Here is a 16,987-nt window from a genome sequence, read left to right on the forward strand (position 1 = left end):
TATGTTGAATTGAACCCCTGTGTACAACCAGTGAAAGAAAATGTTTTAAGGTAATTCTATACTATTAAGGTCATGAAGACTATATGTCCTCTTCAGGAATACTAATTGAAATATCCCTATATCTTGACATTTGTTTGAAAACTTCACTGTTGCCTACAAAGTAGTATTTCTACCAACTTCCAGCATTAAATCGCAGGCACACAATAGAACAGAATTTCATTAAAAATAAATAAATAAATTACATGGGAGTAGTATAATATTCAGATGGCTGTTCTACTGAGAACGTGAATTTCATGGGAGAAATTACAGAAATCAGTCCTAAGAGAGTCACATAGCAGGTGAGGTGTGTTTTTTGTTGTTGTTGTTGTTGTTGTTGTTATGTGGCTTTGGGGGACTGACTCTCTTTGTAGGAATCTTCCTGAAAGTGTGAGCCGGATTTCCCTGGCTGGAAACAATTATTCTTGCTTCTTACAGCCTCACTGTGACTTTGTAGGGTGCATTCAGGGTGTATGACATTTGCAGCAATAGGAGCAGCAGATAAATGCACCACCTGGTCTTCGGAAAGGCTCTTAGAAGAAATAAAATCCAAGAGTATTTTTGGATGAAGTATCTAAGACTGAAACATTTTAGTCGTTCCCACCTTGGAGTTTTACTTTATAAAGCTCAGCATCTTGATCGCTAACTCTGACCAGTCATAACAGGATATCCATCTTTGACACTCACCCCCACACACACAGAATTAGACCAGCTATCACTGTTTCCTTTGTAGACAGATTGAAAAGGCTAGTAGATTTTTTTGATATCCACTGTCTATTCACATTAACATTTCTCCAAGGAAAGGTGCTTCTAAAATTTGGCAATTGGGCATTTAAAGAAGGGTTGGTGTGATTGTAGATGTGTAGTTTATCTTTCTGAGTGAAACAAAGAAGCCAGACAAGGCTCAAAAAAAATCACAAAAAACCAACAAAGTGAAATGCCTAAATTATTTGCCAGGATCCTCAAGAAGGGCAGGTTGTGCTTCTGAGCAATTAGAGGAATCTTCCAAAAGTTAGAGCAGTGCCAAGCTGGGAAAGAGGAGCTATTTAAAATTCTCCTTTTCTTCCATAGGGAGAGAAGAGACTGAATCATATTCCGAACCCTTCCCCAACTTCGCAGGAGGACTTCTCACAGTTCTTTTTTTTTTCTCCCCAGTCCTGGAGCTTGAACAGGGCTTGAGCACTGTCCCTGAGCTTCTTTTACTCAAGGCTAAGACTCTACCACTTGAGCCACAGTGCCACTTCCAGCTTTTTCTATGTATGTGGAATTGTGGAATCGAACCCAGGGGTTCATGCATGCTAGGCCATTAAGCCATATTCCCAGATTGTTTGATTCTTTCTTTTTTTAAGTATTTGAGTATGGTGATAGTTAGGTGGCATCCCAGAATTTAGGAAACAAGGGCCAGAGGATTAAAAGGGGGGGGAGGGAGGGAGGGAGGGAGGGAGAAAGTTTTAGACAAATAAGGCCGTTCAATTTATGAACATTCAGGAATGCTTTGCAGACTAAATACGGAGAATTCGTTACACCTCTAGTGATTCTAGATCACAGAATTCTTAGCAAGTTCAGACAAATGTGCTGCAAGTTGAATGTAACTTTTCTTTGACAATAAAATATTTGTGTCCTAAATGCATGTCTATCAATCTGCAGCATCTCGACAATGTTCTAAACTCTTGTCCTCATACTCTCTTAAACTTCCTATGTTAAAATCCTGAAGGTCATGCTTGCCCTTATAACTGGAATTAATGCTTTTCTCAAAAGAGACCTCAGAGCTCTAGCCGGATCTTTCCACCTTGTGTCAACACGGCAAGAAAGCTCCTTATGGACTCAAAGCAGACCTTCACCAAACAATGAACAACAAAATGATTGATACTTTAACCCTGCATACATTTCTGATGTTCACAGGGGCCCAGTTTATTGCATCTTGTTACAGTAACCTGGAGGGAAGAAAATGCCTATTTCCTTCCCAGAATGGGAAATCCTTTGGAGTTGGTATTTAAAATGTTCTTCCTTATCTCTAGGGTTGTTTTGTTTCAATCCTAATAATTCAATGCCTAATGCTTCCTTACAGGGAACTGCTGTCAACTGTCTTTAATAAGCCATTAGAGGCAGAACACACTATGTGCTGAGCTCCCGGCTAAGGGCTTTAGGTATATTTTGGTCTCACAAAAATCTCCATTTCTATGTAACTGTGATAGCTAACATTTATTAAAGACATGCATGCCATCTACTTTAGGACTCAAATTAAACTTCATTCTCACATGGAAGTGAATTTTATCCAAGGTCAAAGGAATTGAATTTTTGTTCTACTTATGCCTTTGCTGACATCTTCCCCTTCAGTAACTCTCTTTATTCTTTGGAAAATATATTTCGGGGGAAGAACATGGTATCTTCTCCTGTAAGACCACTGGGGACTCAGAGGTTACCATCCTGAAAGTAGTTTGCTACTCTGCACCCCACAAAAACCTGATCCCCTTATATTTTCACTCAAATTAGCAGAACTAACTCCAATATTACTCTCTGAAAATTCTTCCTGTTGAGTAATACTAATGCTCTTTCCTTGTATCCCTTCATCCCCAATCATTTCATTTAAATTAATTATAGAAAATCCTCTCTGTATCTTTAAAATATTTTCTGCACAAATAAAATTGGATGAATGAGTGAATAGATAGATGAATGGATGATGGACAGATGGACAGTTTTGCTATTGTTTTTTGTTTTGTTTTGTTCTGCTTCATTTTGATACAGATTCTTACTTGTAGCTGAGGTTGCACTGGAATTTCATTTAGTCCAGGATGGTCTCAAACTAGTAATCTTTCTGCCTCAGCCTCCTAAGCACTAAGATGATAGGCTTTAGACCTCCATGCTCAGTTTGATAGATTCTTAAACATCAACCTATTGCTGTTATTTGCTTTTATTCAGTTGGCTTATTTCTAACACTTTTCTGTATATGAGATCACAACTCCAGTTCTGCTGCAATAATGTTATAGAACAAACAACCTCAAACTTTAAGTGGCTTACAGCTTTTTTGAGTGTAGAAAGTCACATCTTTTGGATTAACTGGGTTCTTCTGGTCCTATTCCAATCAGCTTAGTTCAATTCATTTTCAGTTTGGAATCCCACTGAGAAAAGAGACATCCTTTGAAGAAATGCTTACGGATTACATGATGGAAGGGTAGATCAAAAGGCTCCACCCAGTTAGGCAACCAGATATTAGAATGTAACTATTTCACACACTTTTATATTCCATATACAACATGTACTGGGAAGGAACAGACCATTATAAAGAAGCAATGTGGTCCATCATATTTGTATCTACTCCGCTCTTCTGAATGCCTGCATAGTATGCAACTGAGAGATAAGTAGGTTGTATCTTTCCATAAAGAAACAATTTTTATTTTTGTGATCAGTTGCTATCTTAGTTGTCTTTAAAATACTTGTGGGAGGATACCTGTAGTAGAGTTACTGAAACTAATACTATGTATTTAATTTCTTTAAAACTCTTAAGTTACTCTCCAAAAAATACACTATCAATTTCTATTATATATATCTATATATGTGACTATATTCCCACAAATTGTCCTCAAATACTTTGTATTTCTAAATTTTAATTCCAAACATGAAGCACTGATGTTTTAAAATTCATCTCTTTATTAATAATGCAGTATTTTAAGTGTCTTAAACTTGGAGATAATGCTATTATAGCCCTAGAATTCAATCAGCCCACGGCTCTTTGAAAAAAAATCCCTGAATTATATTAATAACCATCCAGTCTCTCCCACACTTAAGTTTTCTATACCTTCAGTTTTATTCTCCAGAAGAGCAAGGCAAGTCATTCTTAAAAAGGTTTTCAAGTCCTGTAATTGAATTGTTGCTATATTTCATGATAAGACGAGAAGGACTGTTGAAAGGGAGAATAAGCTCAAATCAGAAAAGTGATATAATCCATTGGTGATGTCTGTTGTGAAGTTGAGAAAAGCAGGTGGCATTATGTATGGCATTTACTTACTCTCTACCACTGAAGCTACTAGAACTCTGCCAGCATTTTAATCTCTACTGTAACATGCAATTTATCTCAAATCACATAGTTAGTTAAATGATGACTCGGGCTCTTTCCCATGCCTGTACTACCTGTCAGTATCATTGAGCCTTTTGTTTTGCTTTAAAGGTCGCAGCAAATGATGCCGAGATGACACTCGGTGATCGTTTTGGTATGTCTTGGTGTGGGCTTTGGTTTCAGACTCTCTCTTTGCTGAGCAAAGTGGCTTTAGTTTTTATAGATACTTTTACCATCAGATTAATATTTGAAAACCCACTAACTGGTGATATTTGAATGGCTAATTATTGTAGAGGATTTAACTACAGCGTCACAGTAAATCACAACAGGATTCTTTGGCCGGGCTCAAGGTTAAAGTCAACCACATTCCCCAACAGCCAAGCTACATAGTCATTCCTTTTCCCACAGATAATCAAGGTCTTCCTGTCAGCCTACAGGAATCCTATTTCCCTTCCCCACTGTATAAGTAGATTCCCCACCACAAAGAGGCAGCATTCTCCTCCCTCACTAGGCCATAGGGCAATCAGTCATTGCTACAGGAGACCAGCCTCCAATCCAATGCTGCGGTCACCACAGAAACCACACAGAGCTGGGACTAAGCACCGAGGTTGTAGACAGTCATTATTTTCAACACAGAAAGATGAAATCACTCTGTCTTCACTCTGATGAGAAAAATGTTGAAATACAACATTGCAGAGAAATGTTCTCCCACAGGAGAAACATTAATGTTGTAAAGACATTTTAGGTCCCCGAGTAAAGGGAAAAGAAGACCATCTGTACAAGTTGCTGAGATTCAATGAAAAAAGACCCCACTGGAGTGTTCTAGTCTCAGAACAGTGACCACCAGAAGAAAGAATGATTGAATCACCTCAGTTGCAAAAGTGTGAGAACTCAAAGGAAAAAAAAAACCCTGAATTTTAAAGCATTGAGAAATAACTAAGCAAAAGGAATATGGCTTAATCTCCCCCTGCCCTGTGACTGGACAGTAATCTAAGGAGCATAACAAGAACCCCATCCCAAGAGATGTTTAAGCTTCAGCAGTGAAAAGTCTATTGGCTCACTCACTCTGCCGATTTATTCTCACCATGAGGTAGCTTTGTAACCTGGCCTTCTACCTCAGCTGCCCAGAAGGCCAAGTGGGACATCCTGCTTGCAATCTGCTTCATTTGCCAGGATGTCATGAAGATTAATTAACAACTTAACACACTAAATGTTCTTTAGGATGGCCAGGGAAATAGTGTGATTATGATCATTATTGCTATGGATTACTAAGTAGAATTTTGTCTTCAAAATGAGATGGTTATAGGGACTGTGCTGGGAAGAAAAACCCAAGCTAAATGATGACCCTTGAATGGTTTTGAAGATCCATGCCTCAAAAACATGTTGATATCCTTGACAAGAGACTTGCCATTTCCACAGTTATGCTAATATAGTAAAAAGTGCACTATACATAGAGTCAGAACACCTGCATTCCCGTCCATCTATGCCACTTACCTACTACAATCTATGTAATGGTCCTCAGTCTCCATCAATTCATCTATAAAATAGGCACTCCAACTTTTCCCTTGCCTCTATGCTTGGCATGGTCCAGAGAATCTAAACAAAATGTAAATATTTTGGAAATTTAAACTATGAAAGGCAAACTATTATCTCTGAGGAAAAAAAAAACCTTCCTTATTACAGAGGAGTTTATGAGACACAATCTGTCAGCCCAAGGATATAGGAGAGAGATTTTCTGAGTTTAGAGAAGGATCAGATAGAGTGACATGGACATGCCAAGCATGGTGACAAACATGTACTCTTGGCGTGGTGGGGTGGAGGGATAAATTTAGAAGAATCACGGTATTTGAGGCCAGCCTAGGAAAACATTCAAAGTCCTATCTGAAAAACAAACTAAAATCTAAAGGACTCAGGTATTATTTAACTGGTCATGTGACTGCTCAGCAAGCATGAATCATTAAAGTGAATCTCTCGTGCTGCTAGAAAAAAAAAAGATAAGATGACATAGGACAGGACTGGATAGGATAGGATAGGTCAGGATACAGAATAGGATATGATGTCATGGTTGCAAAACTGAGGATGTCAAGGGTCCAGGGTTCTGGAGTATCTAGATGCCACTGTAAAATCAGAAGTATGCTAAAGTAGATCTTTTACTTTCAAATGTGAAGGTTTTTCTACAGAGAAATGGAGGTAAAATATACAATATTTTAATCATGCTCTCTTAAAATGTTAGGTCTATTATACTTTAGATAATTTATTAGTAACCCCTTGCTTACAACCCAGTATGTTTAATTGTAGATTTACAGGCACATTCTAGCTACCACAAATGAGGGGAACCATGCAATCTGTGTTTCTCGGGATCTGGCTTACTTAATGTTTTTCCAAGTCTTTCTATTCCTTACAAATGGTACCATATCATTCTTTCTGATGGATGAGTAGAATTTCATTGTGTATAAATGCCACATTTTCTCACAAATAGTGTAATTCTTTTAAAAAAATGACCAACAAAATAAGTGACAGAAAATGAGTACTTGTAAGAGGGGAGAGTGGGTCAAATGGAGAGAGATAGAAGAATGAAGCAGGAAAGTGGCAGGGGCAGGGGTGGGGGAGATTTGAACAAAAATACCATATATAGACCACAGAATTGAGAAACATAGGAAAAGGGCAGATTGAAGTAGAATGAAGATGGTGAAGATCTAAAGAATAAAAACATCCAAAAAAAGGTTAATTCTAAAAAGAAAGTATTCTCATTATAGTTCAATTTATTTGTTTTTCTCTTTCATTATCTTTAAGCAGTATCCAAAGAGTTGCCATTTAACAAAGTTGTTTATAAGCACAATGCATCTTGATCAAGGCCTTCCCTTTTGACATTCCCACCCATCTCTTCCAACCCACTTCTTATTACTTTTGTAGGGTATACATTGGCTTCTTGACTGAATTCTTCCCCACTTCTCCTCATTCACCCACCCCTTTCTCCTGAGTCCCCATTACTCCTATCACTACCTGATTCCTGCTGTTTATTTTGTTGAACTTTGACTTTGCCTTGCCAAAGAATTGCCCTGAATTCTTCTTTGAATATGCCATATTTCAATTCATACATTTACCTACACTTGCATACCACTCAATGTATTTATATTGTTTTGTAAAATAGAAACTAATCTTCAATGTGACCTTGAAGCCCCTTCATTACTAATGCTTCGATGAGGGTTATTTCCATCATCACCATCTGCTGGGTGTACCTGATGATTATGTACTCTGGTTAGAATTGTCCTCAAGTTTTATTTTTATCTAAATTTCACATTGTAGGTTTGGACTGATACAAAAACCTCATAGTCTATCTTCCTCTAATTTCTTTTCTGATCCTCAATCTTCCCTGAACCTTGTTATCAGATTGAACTTCTACAAATGTCCAACAAATAATGCCTCATCTCCTCACATGCCCTTCAATGGCATTGTGTGCAGGAAAATTCACCCAATACCTGTATGCCTTGTCTGTATTAGGCAGCATTCCCAGTTATCCCAGGGGTTGAGACTGTGCCATCATACCTAGTGTGTAAGTTCTTGAAAGGGATTGACAAAAATGATAAATGCACCGCTTCCCTGGGTTTGCTGTTCATCTTAAAAAGAAATCCAATTACAGTTTGCAATTGCATTTTGGTGAAACATAATGAGCTCTCTTTGGAGTTGCTTTATTCAGATCAAATTACTTCTTGGTAATTTAAAGTACATTACATTTCCCAGATACCTTTCAGTGCACCCAGAGTGTTTGAAGCCCTGTGTAATAGTTATTACACAAACATTGGTCAGTCAACTCAAGATGAGTTCATAGCCAAAGGACTATTACATGATCACCCACAGACAAGTTACTCTTCTTTCCCCTCAATTCAGGTCAAAGATTGTGTAACTCCTTGGGAGAAAGTTATTTCTCAGAAAAATAAAAATTAGGCAACATTTTTTTCTTAACAACAAAAAACACTGTAGAGAGCTCCAATAGTTCTGTATGAATGATCAGTTTTATCTGTCAATAAAATTTCTTGGAGAATCACATTTATGCATTGACATAAATGACACAGAATCATTTGAAAACTAGTAAACATGATAGGTCCTGAAACATAGATCAAAACACTCAAGGATGACACTTTTCTAACTTCACAAAATAAAAATGGCAGATGAGAGAAAATGGGATCAAAAATTGCATTATTTAGAGAGAAGAAACAGAACTGAAGCTCTACAATGGCCAGTTGTCCTCTGATTTCTCCAATAAAGTTCAAAACATCAATCAGTTATTCTAATTTCTTCTAATTTTGACAGGCCACAAAGATCATCTAAGAGTTTTTTAAGTGAAGCATGAGCTAATTTTTTTTGTTAGTTGTGGGGCTTGAATTCAGGGCCTGGTTGCTATTCCTGAGCTTTTTCCACTCAAGGCTAATGCTCTATTACTTTGAGGCACAGTGTCATTTCCAGTTTTTTGGTGGTTAAATAGAGATAAAAGTATCATAGATCCAGGGCCAATGTCCCACACCTGTAATCCTAGCTACTTAGGAGGCTGAGATCTGAGGATCCCAGTTCAAAGCCAGCCAAGGCATGAAAGTCCATGAGATTCTTATCGCCAATTAAACCACCAGAAAACCGCAAGGTACACTGTGGCTCAAGTGGTAGAATGGAAGCCTGGAGATGAAAAGCTCAGGGACAGTGCCCAGGCCCAGAGTTCAAGCCCCATGACTAACAAAAACAAAATAATAAGTTTCATGGACTTTCCTGCTCAGGCTAGCTTTGAACTAAGTTTAGGTGTAAGCCACTAGCACCCAGAAGCATGAACTGATCCAAGAGTCTCATCAAGGCAGGCTTTCCCCTTCCATCCAGTAAGGGTAAGAACCATCAAGACACTTGCTCTTGACATTTTTAACTTCATTTATGACATTGCATGCCACTGGGGTGCATCAATGCTCAAATTTATCTTCTGATAGTTCCTCTGCTAGTTTTTAGAAAGTCTAGTGCTTGAAAGGATTGGAGGAAAACAATTCTCTTTCAGCTGGTGAAACCACACACGTACTGTGTTGAATAGATAATTATCAAATAATACTTCAATGCTGGCAACAACGAGCAACAACCATTACTGGACAAATGGTCTTTTGGGCCAAAGATCCATTGGATTCCAAATAAAATGTGTGTTCTCTTCTGTTTCTGAGGAAGACAGCTAACAAGTTAGCAGTGTGAGCACTTGCAGAACCACAATTAGGGACTCCTAAAAATGGAAAAAAATAGATTGCTTCTGAGAGTCAGAATTCAAAATAAGAACTGTGGGTCAGAACATGTACACATAGAAACCCTTGATGGAGACAGGGTGGTTTCCAAGACAACAGAACTTTGCAGAAACCTATTTTAATATATTACCATATTTTTGAGATTATATCTCTCTTGGAATTGGAAGGAAGAAAGGCAGGAAGTTGGCTAATTATGAAATATAAATAAATAAAAGAAGATCTCCAAGATAGCATTACCTACCTTACCATGGTCCAAGAGGAAACCCTTGGCTACTAGGCTTTATGTATTCCGTATTATAATTCCAAAGTGATGGTTATTGAGGACTGTAGATTTTAAGTGGATTTGTATTTCATTCCATTTTATGATGACTTAGAGGTCTAGATTTGATATAACCTGATGTTATGTGGTATCTCTGTTTCCTTATTTCCTCCACAAAGATTATTCTCATCTCACTATTGACGAGCTAATTATTTCTTCACTCTTCCTTTCCCAATACACGGAATCTAGAGTTCATGATCCTCCTCTTCATTGGTAAAGCGTGCTGCAATTCCTTTATCATAACCCTTCCTATGCAATAGGTTGTGGTCAGATCCCCTGTAGTTAAGAATCTCCTTAAGATTCCTATTACCAAGGTCATGTTTTTCTTCTTTCTCATATAACCTCAGGACCCAATATAGTACTCAGCACATCATACTCATTTACTCATTTTTGGTGTATTGTTGGCAATTACTTCTTTTTTTTCCTTTCATTGTTTTTCGTTTGATTTATCCCCTGTTGTCACTGTTTGTGTTTCAGTACTTTGTCTTGTATATAAGTTTATATGATCTGGGGAAGGAAAGGGGAATCACAGAAATGGTGAGACAAAGGAAAAAAGGTGACCAATGCAACAGCGATACCCACAAGACAGTATGTTGGAAATGAACTTTACAACTTAGTGGGGAGGGGAGAAGAGGGAGGGGAAGGAAAAATGAGGGAAGGGTAATAATGTTTGAGAAGAATTGGACTCATTTCCTCTTTTTTAATGTTGACTTGGTCTGACCAGCAGGAAGAGAATGTGCTGCTCAGGCCAATGTTAGTAATTCTGGCTGAGAATCACCTTTGACTCCAGTGATTCAGTAAGTCTAAGTCAGTTTCCTGGGTGTGGTATCCCCTGGGCATTGACTATAGTGAAGTTCTTTGGCCCTTTGAGGTTCAAAGGCCTCTCCTTCCTCTAAGTAGTTGTGCAAAATAGTTGCCATTTAACAAAGCAGTTTATGAATAGGATGCATCTTACTCATTTCAACATTCACTCCTCTACCTACCCCTTCGCTCCGTCTTCTTAATTTTCTAGGTCATACATTGAATTCTTGACTGCACTCTTTCCTTCTTCTCCTCTTCATTCCTTTCCCCTTATTTTTACACATCTTATGTATTCCCTTCGAATTTCTTCATTAACTCTGGCATACTCTAGAGTCATGCTCTGCATTTGCCTCTCTCAGTTTTAGAATTTCCGTGATAAACAACTTAATTGTTTTAGAATTATTTGTGTAGGACTCACAGAGTGTCTTGCAGTATGAACAGAAAACACAGTTTTAGGGACCTTGAGAATTCATGTTGAAGACTTAATCACACTTGTTATTTTTGTAACCTGTTGTGAAAGAAGTGAAGGGAAGCTGAGAAGAACTCTCCACCCTACTGAATTAGAAAGGTAGACAGATTTTCAAGTGGTATGGTAGAAGGAATACAGTCACAGAACAGTGTTTGTGGGTAGGAGAAAAGTTGAATAGGACACTAGAGAAGAGCTGGAAAAAGCACAACGATGGATTTCAAACTTCCTAGTGAAATAGGACCATGCCAGTCTACTGCTAAGAAGAACTGAAAAATCCATACTTCTCAAAGACTGGTGGTACCTCAAAATAGAGGAGACTCATTGGAAAGGTTGGTAAGGCTTTGAGGCTCAGTTATAGCCAATCCAAAATTTATCTTTGTGGCATTGGAACATGTATTTAAGATGTGGTAGAATTTGCTGAGGCTTACTGAAACCACAAATTGTTATTTGCTTTCTATGATTAATTGTGGAACAATGACAAATTTGGGGGAAAGAAGCTGAAATTTACACTGTGTGGAAAACACAGCTTATGGGTGGGAATGAGAGAAAAAAACAGGGATAAGTTAAAGGAAGGGGCAACATTGTTCAAAAAGAAATGTACTCATTACCAGACTTATGAAATGGTAGCAAGTGAGATTGAATGGGTGTTGGAGAAAGGATGGCTATACAGACTATACAAAATAGGGTGAGATGTGCTAGATTCTGACTTAACCATGAGAGGCAAAGCATATGCAGGTGAAAAATTCAAGTCAAGATAAGAATGAAAGAAGCCAAGCATGGTGGCATACACAGGGGACCATGATTTTGAGTCCAGTGTGTGAGCTGCACAGCAAGACTTTGTCACAAACAAACAACAACAAAAAGACATCATCAAAGACAGTTTAAAAAGCACTAATCATTCAATGAGCTTTATTTTACAGCACAAAAGTACTGCAATCCAGGATATGCACAGATGCAGTCTCAGCACTACTACTGTAAATATTCAATGAGTCATGAAAAAGGAAAATGGTTTCAAAAGTTCAGTGTTAGATCAAACATTATTCAGAGTTTTATGGGGCAGGGAAGGTGGGTATTGAAAAATGACAAAAGATTAACTTGCTGTCACTTCATACCAGATTAACCACTATCTATTTTCTTGCATTTAAAAAAACTGGTAAGCATAGAGAACTATGAGAAAGATCTCAAATAATTCCAACATTAACATCAAGAAATAAGGACCCTTATTAATGATGATTCTCAAAGAACAATGGAAATTAAACTTTGGAGGTCTGTTTTAAAACTTATAAATAATAATGAAACCAACACGGTAGCATTTCAAAGTTAGGAATGTCAACTCATAAAACATAATATGAGATTTTTGAATACTATAAAAAGAGAAGAAGGAAACATATGTGGCCAAAGATAACAAGAATCAAAATTCTTATAGATATGTTCCAAGTCAGTCAAAATATTTTACATGTTTTAATTCAATCAAATAAATTTATAAGGTACCAAATAAACCATGAGGGAATCATGGCTACTTTAGGGAATTTAAAACTTTATTATCTTTTAGTTGTACAAGTGCAGTGTCATTTAGCAAAACAGTATATGAATACAACACATCTTGATCTGTGTCAGTCTCCCTTCAACAATCTCATTCCCCTTTGATTCACTCCTTCTCTTACATTTCTCAATTTTGTGGTATACACAATGAATTCTTGGCTATATTCTCTTCTCCCCCCTTTATTCTCTACTCCTCTCCCCTGAACTCCCTTGCAAGTTAACCATTTCTTGGTGGTAATTTTGTTAGGCTTTGATTTTGTTTTTCTAAAAAAAAAACACATACTATTTAAGTTCTCCATAGCATCTATTGTAATTCATTGTTTACTTATAGATTTATAGGCACATTCTATCCACCACTAATGAGAAAACCTATACAATCTTTGTTTCTCTGGATTACTTCACTTTAATATAAGTCCAAGTATTTCCATTTCCTTACAAATGTTACAATATCTTTATTTCTGGTGGCTGGTTCTATATTTTACCTATGGTAAATAGTGCTTCAATGAACATGGTTGGGGTAATGGTTTTGCTATAACTTTGTTGGTGTTCTATTGGATAAGTGCATTGGAAAGGGGTTAGAAGTTGTTGGGTCGTAGTTTTGTTCTATGTTTAGTTTTTGAAGACCCTCCCCACTGATTACTAGAGTGGTAACACAAGCTTACATTGCCACCAAGAGTGTAATAGAATTCCCTTTGGGCCACATCTTTGCCAGCATTTGTTATTGTTAGTTTTCTTGATCATGGCCATTCTAACTCTGCTGTTTTGATTTGAATTTCCTTTATGGCCAGGGATGTTGAACATTTCTTCGTGCATCTAATACCATTTTTACTTCTTCTAAGAAGTCTTCTTAGGTCCTTATCCTATTTACTCATAGGTTGTTGTTTTTTGAGGCTTAATTTTTTTTTTGATCTCTAAGTATACTTTGGACATTGAGCTCTTGTCTGATGTGAAGCTGGTAAAATCCTTCTCCCATTCTGTAGGCTTTCTTTTTAGTTAAGCATCTTTTATATCATACACATTGATAAACTTGTGGCAGACCCTTTCTAAGATGCTGGGGTGGGGAGCATACAAGGAGGTCAATGAGGACGCTAGAGTCCAGCTTATCAACCTCCACATTCTTGAAAAAGAGGCAGGCACCCAACAGGTAAATTGATTAGAAAAACAATTCTGAGGAATTTAACATGACAAAAAATTCAGTTATAAAATGAACATAAACATGAGAAATAAATGGAACCGAACAAGAAGATTATTTGCATCAAAAACGACATAAAAGAGCAACTCCTTGATTTTCTCAGAATGTGCACATCCAGTTTTTGAAACTACCACTAGGTTAGTGATCAAGTCTCAGACCAATAAGAATTACACAGGAGAAAATACTAATAGGAAACAAATGTCTGGGAAAAGGTTCAAACTAACTTGTAATCAAGAAATGCAAATTTAAGCAACTTTTCCACATCTGCTAAGTTTACAAAAAAAATGTTTGAAAAAATAAAAACCAGACTCACAGGAAAAATGACAATATAAACACAGTCTCCACTCCCCTCCAGGAAAATAACTGGAATTACCACAGAGGAGGGATATGGGGGTGGGGGAACCAATACCAGAAACTGACTAGGGAATAGTGCCAACCACATAGGAACTGCAAAATGAGGGATCTCTGCCAGTTTTAATACCAACTGTGAGGAAATAACTACCTTTCCTCAACGGCAGTAGCAGGGAGAGCAAAGAGGGAAATTATGAAGACAACACTTGAGCAGTTCAAGATCACATGGAAGATATACCCATTTGAGTCCATTTCCTTACAGCTGGGGATAACTGAAGCCTTCGTGGACTGGAGGGGAAGAGTTGGCATCAGGCCACTCTTGTCTCCCTTCCTCCTTTTGACATCATGACGGTGACACTTAGTTTCACAAGCACTTGGCCAGGAATGGGAAATTCATGGAATATCTAGATGCAAAGATATCCTAGATGAGAGATGGGAACTAGTGAAATATTATTAGTAGAAAGAAATGCAGGAAGGTATTTAGGGTGAGCATATTTACAGCCATGTCAAAAAGAAAGCCCATAGGCCAAAGGGTTTTTCTCTTAACAGAATTGTTTTCTTGAACACTGTTCCTAAGGCTCAATGCAGTACTGGAAATATCACACCCAAGTGACAGAATATTCCTCCAGCTCAATAAAGCCACCACTTCTGTGGTTAATTCAAAAGCTCAGGCTTTTGATGCCCACGGCTCATGGAATCCTTTTAATTTTTCAACTAATTAAAGCTTATCTGCATCTCTGATGTCCCTTCATCCAGCTCTCCACTTTCTTTTCATGGGGAAGAGTCTAGTGGATTCCAGATAACCATAGCTGGAAGCTTATTTCTTTGTATTACTCAGGGATAAATTTAAGTCTGGGTAAAACTTTCCTCATTCAAACAACAATGCGAAAAACAACAGCAGTGTGGATCTAAGACATAGCAAAGTCCTGGATATTCTGAGCATGGAGACTTTAGAATTGGAATCGCAGCACTACCATTCATTTGTTATGCCACCTTAGGCAAGAGAATTAACCTTTCTTTGCCTCGTTGTAAAATGAGGGCAATGAGATGATTAAATGATACAAGCATGTAAAATGCTTATCAAAATGTCCAACGCATAGTAAATGTTAGACATTACTATCATTTAATGAAAAAATTTAAACTCGTAAAAAAAAAATAAATGTTCAGCTGAGCACTAGTGACTCACACCTGCGATCCTAGCTACTTAGGAGACGGAGGTCAGACAAATCACAATTTGGGCTGAAAAGCATATGAGGCCCCTTCTTAACCCATAGTTCAGTATAGTGATTTGGATCCGCTGTTTTAGCTTTAACTTTGTAGGAGGTGAAAACTGGGAAAATCATGGCTCCAGGCCAGCCTGGGTGGAAAAGTCCAAAACATTCTACCCCAACAGAACCAGTCGGTATGGTGATATTCACCTGTTGTTCCAGCTATTGTGGGAAGCCTAAAACAATCCAACTGTGAATCATGTGTACACACTCAGGCAAGAACAGAGAACAGACCCTCTCTCAAAATCATCCCCCCAAAAGGGGTTGGAAGCATTAGTCTGTGTTACAAAGCTTGCCTAGCAAGCATAAGGCTCTGAGTTCGAACCTCAGTATCACCAAAACATAAATAAAAATTTTGGAGATGTCATTTGTGCTTTTTCCCCCAAGTATTTCTAATGTTCTCCCAGATCCATGTATTGCTCACTTCTTGTACTCATGCAGAAACATGTGTGTTATTTTGCATTGATCACTGAAATATATGCAAAGTCCTAGTTATTGTTTCTGAGAGGTAACCTTAAGAGGTAGTACATGGATTCGCCAAGCTATTTTGTCATAGCTACCATCCATATGGTGATTACTTGATTACTTTGAGTCCTGGAACACAGATAGTTGAAATCTACTTGCACTAAGCCACCAAGAACATCAGTTTATTTGTTGCTATAGCACAACATATCCTATACTGCCTAATTAAGCAATACAAGAAGAGGAGAATGTTTCTAAACTTAGTTCCAGGCAGCATAAAGAATTTTAGATGCCAATTGTTTTATTTACCTAGAGATAGTGAAAATAAAATAGTTTTATGAAACAATAGTTCAAACATGAGATGCTAATATGACATCTAATGAAATTAGCAGAGAGTCAAAGAAGGAAAATCAGGAAATAATTGTGTTAGAGTTGAGCCTAAATTAGAACTTTCCTACACTATCAGGTTGGAATTAAGCCACATGCTGGAGTTGGAAGAAAAGAATAAGGAAGCCTTAAATACCCAAGAGTAGTGAATTGATTCAATAAAACCTGTGCAAACCATTACGAAATTCTAAGTGTTGTCCAATAAACCTAGAGCACTAGCAGAAGTCTCTATCTGTGTGCTATTCACAGGTTGAGTATTTTGAGTATGGTTGATATGACTGTCGAAACATGTTTAATATTATTTACTTTGAATTAATTTAAATAGTCACATTCATTGGTGGCTTATGATTGGATATCCTATTTATAGTGGTAATGCAGACTAGATGTCACTTGTAGGCAATACAAGCATCCATAATTTAGCTGGGTGTACTGACAGTTTCCTGCCAATATAGCATACATAATCATAGCACTCAGGAGACTGAGGCAGAAAAATAATGAGTTTAAGACCAACATAATCTACATAGTGAGACTCAAAAAAACAAATATATGTATGTGTGTCTGTCCATAATTTATCATCAAGACAGTTTGTAGAGAGCATGTATAGTTATCTTTTCTGAGTATGTATAAAACTGTGTGCATGTGTATGTAACTGAGAACTTCACATGAAAATGGGAAGTCATATTGTCATTGTATTGGAAAGTGGCGATACAGGTAGTTTTTGCTTTAATCTTTAAAACTTTTCTAAATTTTACATCAAAAATAAAATTATTAAAATCTAGTGCTTTTAATAGTGTAAGAAAACCACTGATGGCATAGTAAACTAATAAAATTATTTTAGAAAA

Source organism: Megascapheus bottae, chromosome 9 (assembly GCF_031878675.1).
Source record: "Megascapheus bottae isolate mThoBot1 chromosome 9, mThoBot2.hap1, whole genome shotgun sequence".
Lineage (NCBI taxonomy): Eukaryota > Metazoa > Chordata > Mammalia > Rodentia > Geomyidae > Megascapheus > Megascapheus bottae.